Raw genomic sequence first — 9,264 nt, 5'->3', positions numbered from 1 at the left:
CATTGCCTGTATCCGCTACGGGTCCGCAGTCAAATGACCACCCCTAATCACTGTCAAACGCTCCCTAAAACACTTCTGCGAGCAGGCCTTTCTAATCGACCTGGCCCGGGTATCCTGGAAGGATATTGACCTCATCCCGTCAGTTGAGGATGCCTGGTCATTCTTTAAAAATAACTTCCTCACCATCTTAGATAAGCATGCTCCGTTCAAAAAATGCAGAGCTAAGAACAGATATAGCCCCTGGTTCACTCCAGACCTGACTGCCCTCGACCAGCACAAAAAGATCCTATGGCGGACTACAATAGCATCGAATAGTCCCCGCGATATGCAACTGTTCAGGGAAGTCAGGAACCAATACACACAGTCAGTCAGGAAAGCAAAGGCCAGCTTTTTCAAGCAGAAATTTGCATCCTGTAGCTCTAACTCCAAAACGTTCTGGGACACTGTAAAGTCCATGGAGAACAAGAGCACCTCCTCCGAGCTGCCCACTGCACTGAGGCTAGTTAACACGGTCACTACTGATAAATCCATGATAATCGAAAACTTCAACAAGCATTTCTCAACGGCTGGCCATGCCTTCCTCCTGGCTACTCCAACCTCAGCCAACAGCCCCCCCCCCCCCCCCCCCCCGCAGCTACTCGCCCAAGCCTCCCCAGCTTCTCCTTTACCCAAATCCAGATAGCAGATGTTCTAAAAGAGCTGCAAAACCTGGACCCGTACAAATCAGCTGGGCTTGACAATCTGGACCCTCTATTTCTGAAACTATCTGCCGCCATTGTCGCAACCCCTATTACCAGCCTGTTCAACCTCTCTTTCATATCGTCTGAGACAAGGACTGGAAAGCTGCCGCAGTCATCCCCCTCTTCAAAGGGGGAGACACCCTGAACCCAAACTGTTACAGACCTATATCCATCCTGCCCTGCCTATCTAAGGCCTTCGAAAGCCAAGTCAACAAACAGATCACTGACCATCTCGAATCCCACCGTACCTTCTCCGCTGTGCAATCTGGTTTCCGAGCCGGTCACGAGTGCACCTCAGCCACGCCCTAGGTACTAAATGATATCATAACCGCCATCGATAAAAGACAGTACTGTGCAGCCGTCTTCATCGACCTTGCCAAGGCTTTCGACTCTGTCAATCACCATATTCTTATCGGCAGACTCAGTAGCCTCGGTTTTTCTAATGACTGCCTTGCCTGGTTCACCAACTACTTTGCAGACAGAGTTCAGTGTGTCAAATCGGAGGCCATGTTGTCCGGTCCTCTGGCAGTCTCTATGGGGGTGCCACAGGGTTCAATTCTCGAGCGGACTCTTTCTCTATATATATCAATGATGTTGCTCTTGCAACACCCATCCGTAGCACGCGCTCCAGCAGGTGTATCTCACTGATCATCCCTAAAGCCAACACCTCATTTGGCCGCCTTTCCTTCCAGTTCTCCGCTGCCTGTGACTGGAACGAATTGCAAAAATCGTTGAAGTTGGAGACTTTTATCCCCCTCACCAACTTTAAACATCTGCTATCTGAGCAGCTAACCGATCGCAGCAGCTGTACATAGTCCATCGGTAAATAGCCCACCCAATTTACCTACCTCATCCTCATACTGTTTTTATTTATTTCCTTTTCTGCTCTTTTGCACACCAGTATCTCTACCTGCACATGACCATCTGATCATTTATCACTCCAGGGTTAATCTGCTAAATTGTAATTATTCGCCTACCTCCTCATGCCTTTTGCACACAATGTATATAGACTATTTAAAAAAATAAAATAAAAATTATACTGTGTTATTGACTTGTTTATTGTTTACTCCATGTGTAACTCTGTGTTGTTGTCTGTTCACACTGCTATGCTTTATCTTGGCCAGGTCACAGTTGTAAATGAGAACATGATCTCAACTAGCCTACCTGGTTAAATAAAGGTGAAATAGAAATAAAAAATCAATAAAAAACTCTGCTAGCTTCCAGTTAAAGCTCGCATCCACTACAAGACCATGGTGCTTGCATATGGAGCAGCAAGAGGAACTGCAGTCCCTTATCTTCAGGCTATTCTCAAACCCTACACTCAACCTGAGCACTGCATTCTGCCTCGTCTGTTATCTTGGCACTCACACCCTTACGCGTGGAGAGCTCCTGCTCAGCTCATTCCAAGCTGAAGCTATGACAGCAGTCCCTGCCCACCTGAAACCCAACCTCATCAAAGAGTATCTTGAATAATCCCTCTCTTAACTGAGACACCCCCTACACACACATTTTTTTCAACTTTAATGAACCAACACTTGCACTTGAGGTTTTGCAAAGTGCTTAACAATTCCTGCCTCTAAATGTTTATTTAAACATGTTTCTCATTGACAAATGTTCATGTAAATTGATTCAGGGGCAGTCTTTTCCATTAGACCAAGATGTTTGATTATAAAATAACAGTCCAATAGAAGAGAAACACAATATAAATGACTTTATTACATGTCAAGACAATGAGCAGTGGACATTACCATCAAATAAACCTCAGACTATAAATCATATAAAAACACATTTTAATCAATCTAATTAATTCATTGATTGTGAACATTACAGCAATGCAAGCTATCAGAAAGTGATTAGATGAAGCAGCAGAGCTCAGCATTTGGATGGTTGGGTGGAGACCGTGGTGTTCACCATATGGTTAGACATAACAGGGAGCATCATAACAGCAGGGTTATAGGCAGGTGGATCAGAAGTCGTCATTTGAGAAAGGCCTGCAATGGCATGTTGGTCGGATGCCATCTTCATATGACCACTCTGACCATGTCAGGGGGCCCTGCCATCATATCAGGGGGCATCTCAACCCCGCTGGAGGACTGTGGGTCGGTCATGACATAGCCCTGTTGGTGTGGGGACTGTGGGCCGGTCATGATGTAGCCCTGTTGGTTGGGGGACTGTGGGCCGGTTATGACGTAGCCCTGTTGGTGTGGGGACTGTGGGCCGGTCATGACGTAGCTCTGTTGGTTGGGGGACTGTGGGCCGGTTATGACGTAGCCCTGTTGGTTGGGGGACTGTGGGCTGGTCATGGTGTAGCTCTGTTGATTGGTTGTGTAGGACACATTTGAAGTGGTCATGTTAGGAGGCTGCACTTGGATGGACACAGGCTGGGTGGTTGTGAAAGTGCAGCTCTTCTTGTGCTCTTTGATCTCCCTGGCCATCTGACACCATGAGCAACAGGCACAGAAGCAGGACACCAAGATGTCCTCAAAGAGGCTTCCCTGTGGACCCACACAGACACACTTGTTTAACACTATCACACACACACACAAGTAGAGAACACACATAATACCCTTATCACAGCATATGTATCTGCAACAACATTTATGTGATGTCTATATGTAATGGGAAACATTACACCTGAATGCCATATTTGTGGCGTACAGCAACCCGCATGGACAGACTTGCGGGTGGCACAATGACGGGCACCCCAATAGCAGCCATGAATGCAGGGCCTATGATGTCCATTAAGGGCAGATAGGTACTCTCTCCAAACTCTCCTGTGGTGGAGCTGGCATAGCAAGGACAGCACCAGAATTCATTGCAACCTGCACACACACACAAACAGACACATCTCATCAACAGAGAGAGCAACAACAAGACAACTCTTATAGGTGGTGGCAATATTTTAAGACAGAATATCTTGAGCTTAGGATCCGATGGGATATGATGTCTCATGGATACTCACAGATACTCATGTCCTGAAAGGAGTCAAAAAGGCCTGTCTTCCAGCCTTTCATAGAAGGGGCTGCCGCCTGCTGATGGACTGTCATGTTAGCTGCCATGGTGATCAGACCTGCCTGCAGACACAACGAAAAGGAAGACGTAGCACTCACAATTGCAGTTTGTTTGTGGGCAAAAATTCCTCAGCAGTATGCTTCTAAGATCTAGCTGAACAGCATGCCTGGAATCAAGTTGATGACTATAGTTGTTGGTTACACAAAAAAAAACATTCAAGGTGGCCCCACCAAAAAATATTTGGAAACTAGTTCCACAACTTTTTTGACTTCACCAACTTTTTGGGAAAAGTGTTGCATGCAATTCACATTTTGAGTTGAGACAAGTTGGGAAATATTAAGTGATACTGACTGATGGCTGTAAATTAGGGTTGTCTTTTTAGATTCAGGCATGGTCCAATTTTTGGACCAGAAAGTAGGCTATTTCAAATCTATCTTGATTAACCAATCTCACTAATAATGAAAACAAATCCACATGTTTTGCAGTATCTGGTTAAACACATCATATTATAACCTCTGAAATATATATTTTAATTGTAAAAAAAGTTCTTGACAAGTATTTTCTGAATGGCACACTGGGAAATATGTTAATGAAAAAAAAACATCTATCTTCAGCCAACAGAGTATTTTAAGTTGCGGGTCTCAGGAAACTGAACTTGTTGTGTGATCAACTCAAATAACTTTACTATTTAATAAGTTCACACAAATCAAAACGGCTGTGGAACTTGTTACGCAGATTGGTCTCATAGACTAAGGTTACACATGATTGAAGGCGACTTAAGGCAACAATTAAAAGAGGGTGTTTGGTGGATCATATAAGGTTGTGTGTTTGAATCTCGTCATGGACAACTTTTGAATTTTAGCGAATTAGCAACTTTGCAACTACTTACTACTTTTTAGCTACTTAGCAACTACTTAACCCTTTTAGCTAACCCTTCCCCTAACACTAACCCTTAGAGCTAGCTAACGTCAGTTAGCCACCTAGCTAATATTAGCCACAACAAATTGGAATTCGTAACAGATCATACGTTTTGCAAGTTCAAAGCATATTGTACCTTAGCAAATTCATAACATATTGTACTAATTTAAATTCGTAACATATTATACGAGTTGTAATTCATAACATATCAAGTGAAAAGAGTGATGGACATCCACAAATTAATACACACAGTGCACTCGGAAAGTATTCAGGCCCCTTGACTTTTTCCACATTTTGTTACGTTACACCCTTATTCTAAAATTGATTAAATAAAAATACAAATCCTCAACCTACACACAATACCCCATAATGACAAAGCAAAAACAGGGTTTTAGATTTTTTTGCAAATAAAAAAGAATATATTAAAAAATATATCTTGCTTACATAAGTATACATACCCTTAGCTATGAGACTCGAAATTGAGCTCAGGTGCATCCTGTTTCCAAAGATCATCATTGAAATGTTTCTACAATTTCATTGGAGTCCACCTGTGTTAAATTCAATTGATAGGAAATGATTTGGAAAAGCACACACCTGTCTATATAAGGTTCCACACTTGACAGTGCATGTCAGAGCAAAAACCAACCCATGAGGTGGAAGGAATTGTCCATAGAGCTCCAAGACAAGATTATGTCGAGGCACAGATCTGCAGATGGATATGGAAACATTTCTGCAGCATTGAAGGTCCCCAGGAACACAATGGCCTCTATCATTCTTAAATGTTAGAAGTTTGGAACCACGAAGACTCTGCTTAGAGCTGGTTGCCCAGCCAAACTGAGCAATCGTGGGAGAAGGGCCTTGGTCAGGTAGGTGACTAAGAACCCGATGGTCACTGTGACAGAGCTCTAGAGTTCCTCTGTGGAGATGGGAGAAACCTCCAGAAGAACAACCATCTCTGCAGCATTCCACCAATCAGGCCTTTATGGTAGAGTGGCCAGACGGAAGACACTCATCAGTAAAAGGCACATGACAGCCAGCTTGGAGTTTTCCAAAAGGTACCTAAAGGACTCAGACCATGAAAAACAAGATTCTCTGGTTTGATGAAACCAAGATTGAACTCTTTGGCCTGAATGTCACAATTGTCGTATGGAGGGGACCAAAGCGCAGTGTGGTGTGAATACATTCTTCTTTATTTAATGAAGAACACGAACACTTAAACAAAAAACAACAAAACGATTAAGACGAACGTGACCGCTATATAAACACTGTGCTAACATACAACATAACATAGACAGAATAACCCACCAACCAAGGACCAAGCGGCGTGGTAACGGGCAGCAGCAGCGAACACAAGACTCCTGGACTTGGGATGAGATATTAGACGGCAAGGGACCATGGGAACAGCCGGGTGATTATCGCCGTCCCAAGGCAGAGCTGGAAGCAGCGAAAGCCGAGAGGCGCTAGTATGAAGAGGCAGCACGGCAGCGCGGCTGGAACACCGAGAGGCAGCCCCAAAAATGTATTGGGGAGGAGCACAAGGAGTGTGGCGAAGCTAGGTAGGAGACCTACGCCAACTTCCTGTGCTTACCAGAGAGAGAGAGGAACTGGGCAGGCACCATGTTATGCGATGGAGCGCACTGTGTCCCCGGTGCGTGTGCATAGCCCGGTTCGGTACATTCCAGCTCCTCGTATCGTCCGGGCTAGTGTGGGCATCGAGCCAGGTGCCATGAAGCCGGCTCTACGCATATGGTCTCCAGTGCGTCTCCTCGGACCGGCATACATGGCACCAGCCTTACACACGATGTCCCCGGTTCGCCAGCACAGCCCAGTGCAGGCTATTCCACCTCGCTGCACTGGACTGGCTACGGGGAGCATACAACCAGGTAAGGTTGGGCAGGCTCTGTGCTCAAGAGCTCCAGTGCACCTGCACGAGCTCCAGTGCGCCTGCACGGTCCGGGCTGTCCGGTGCCACCTCCACGTACCAGCCCTCCGGTGGCAGCTCCCCGCACCAGGCTGTCTCTGTTTCATCCCTACAGGTGCTCCCGCCTGTCCAGCGCTGTCAGAGCCTTCCTCCTGCCCAGCGCTACCAGAGTCTCCCGTCTGTCCTGAGCTGCTAGAGTCTCCCGTCTGTCCTGAGCTGCTAGAGTCTCCCGTCTGTCCTGAGCTGCTAGAGTCGCCAGTCTGTCCTGAGCCGCCAGAGCCGCCAGTCTGTCCTGAGCCGCCAGAGCCGGCAGTCTGTCCTGAGCCGTCAGAGCCGCCAGTCTGTCCTGAGCCGTCAGTCAGCCAGGAGCTGTCAGAGCCGTCAGTCAGCCAGGAGCTGCCAGAGCCGTCAGTCAGCCAGGACCTGCCAGAGCCGTCAGTCAGCCAGGACCTGCCAGAGCCGTCAGTCAGCCAGGACCTGCCAGAGCCGTCAGCCAGCAAGGAGCTGCCAGAGCCGTCAGCCAGCCAGGAGCTGCCAGAGCCGTCAACCAGCCAGGAGCTGCCAGAGCCGTCAGCCAGACAGGAGCTGCCAGAGCCGTCAGCCAGTCCGGAGCTGTCCCTCTGAAGAGGCCCTTGAAGAGGACAACGACTATGGTAGAGTGGGGTCTACGTCCCGCACCCGAGCCACCACCATGAAAGAGGCCCATCCGGACCCTCCCCTTTAGATTAGGTTTTTGCGGCCGGAGTACGCACCTTTGTGGGGGGGGGGGGGGGGGGGGGGGGGGGGGGGGGGGTACTGTCACGCCCTGACCTGAGTATTCTTTGTTTTCTTTATATATTTTGGTTAGGTCAGGGTGTGACGAGGGTGGTATATGTGTTTTTGTCTCATCTAGGGTGTTTGGACTGTCTAGGGGTTTTGTAGATTTATGGGGTTGTTTCCATCTAGGTGTTTATGTAGTTCTATGGTTGCCTAGATTGGTTCTCAATTAGAGGCAGGTGTTTATCGTTGTCTCTGATTGGGAACCATATTTAGGCAGCCATCTTCTTTGGGTATTTCGTGGGTTATTGTCTATGTGAAGTTGCCTGTGTCTGCACTCGTTGGTCATAGCGTCACGTTCGTTTTGTTATTTTTGTTGAACTGTTCTTCGTGTTCTTCCTTCAATAAAATAATAATGTATTCTAATCACGCTGCGCTTTGGTCTCCCCTTTACGACGATCGTGACACTGAATGCCAAGCTTCATGTCTGCAGGGAACCTAGCACCATCCCTACGGTGAAGCATGGTGGTGGTAGCATCATGCTGTGGGGATGTTTTTCAGCGGCAAGGACTAGTCAGGATCGAGGGAAAGATGAACAGAGCAAAGTACAGAGAGATCCTTGAGAAAAACCTGCTCCAGAGCGCTCAGGACCTCAGACTGGGCCGAAGGTTCACCTTCCAACAGAACAACGACCCGAAGCACACAGCCAAAACAACGCAGGAGTGGCTTCGGGACAAGTCTCTGAATGTCCTTGAGTGGTCCAGCCAGAGCCCGGACTTGAACCCGATCGAACATCTCTGGAGAGACCTGAAAATAGCTGTGCAGCGACGCTCCCCTTCCAACCTGACAGAGCTTGAGAGGATCTGCAGGGAAGAATGTGAGAAACTACCCAAATACAGATGTGCCATCCTTGTAACATCATACCCAAAAAGACTTGAGGATGTCATTGCTGCCAAAGGTGCTTCAACAAAGTAACGAGTAAAGCATCTGAATACTTATGTAAATGTCTTTTTTTATTATTATTGCAAAAAAATCAAAAAACCTGTTTTTGCGTGGTCATTTTGGGGCATTGTGTGTAGATTGATGAGGGAAAAATTTTAGAATAAGGCTGTAATGTAACAAAATGTGGAAAAAGTCAAGGGGTCTGACTACTTTCCGGATGCACTGTACCATAAGAAATGTAATATATCCTACAAATGGAGTTTCAGATATACGTAAAAAATAATACAAAATGCTCTGAGACCACGTTGAGTTACTAAATCTTTTTGAGTTCGGCCCCCTCTGATTTATTTTTATTTTTACAGAGTACAGACCTAGGCCTAGATTCAATCAGTTCCAGCAATAACCAACAACTGAATAGCAGTTTTATTGTTTTTTTTAGTTGATGTCGGAGGTGTAACTGTCAAATTGGTGAGCGGACTCTTCTGTAGTCATAGTCATGAAACCAGCCCCTTCCTTAATTCCCACTGACGTTATAAGTTCAGTGTAGGCTATATAGAAATAATGGGTTATTTTGGGTTAGGGCAGAACTGATGGAATCTAGCCCTTAAACTCCTCAACATGCTGCCAGGAAAGTACAGCATGACACAATAGTGGACAACTGTTTGTTACTCATTCACATCCCGCCTGTAACCCTGTAAAGATATTACCATTTGTTCTGTAAAATAACTACACTCTTTTTTCACACTATTATCCACTATTATCAATATCTATCATCCTTTATTAATAGATTTTTTATCATTAAAAAAACATTAGGCATGGATCTATATAGCATATCTTACCTGTTCACCCTTCTTGAATGCTGTGAGAGAATGACCTGGACTTAATCATGGAACACAATAAACATGTCTGGAATGTCTGCAGGTATGCAGGCTACCTGATAGAAAACGCACACAAAACCTGCAAAACCTGAATGTA

General features: G+C 46.0%; 1 pseudogene across 1 annotated transcript in view; it reads right to left on the bottom strand.

The window, feature by feature from the left end:
* Window positions 1-2,436: 2,436 nt before the first annotated feature.
* LOC110509920 (uncharacterized) overlaps window positions 2,437-9,264 on the bottom strand; it is a 25,920-nt pseudogene continuing 19,092 nt past the window's right edge. Inside the window, exons 3-5 of the transcript XR_005040522.2 lie at window positions 3,703-3,814; window positions 3,375-3,562; window positions 2,437-3,235 (exon numbers count right to left, since the gene is read on the bottom strand). The product of XR_005040522.2 is annotated as an uncharacterized LOC110509920 (transcript). The remainder of the gene's footprint in view (window positions 3,236-3,374; window positions 3,563-3,702; window positions 3,815-9,264) is intronic.

This window comes from Oncorhynchus mykiss, chromosome 29, assembly GCF_057628025.1.
Source record: "Oncorhynchus mykiss isolate SJ-2025 chromosome 29, ASM5762802v1, whole genome shotgun sequence".
Classification (NCBI taxonomy): domain Eukaryota; kingdom Metazoa; phylum Chordata; class Actinopteri; order Salmoniformes; family Salmonidae; genus Oncorhynchus; species Oncorhynchus mykiss.
This window is presented reverse-complemented; position numbering and strand designations above follow the sequence as displayed.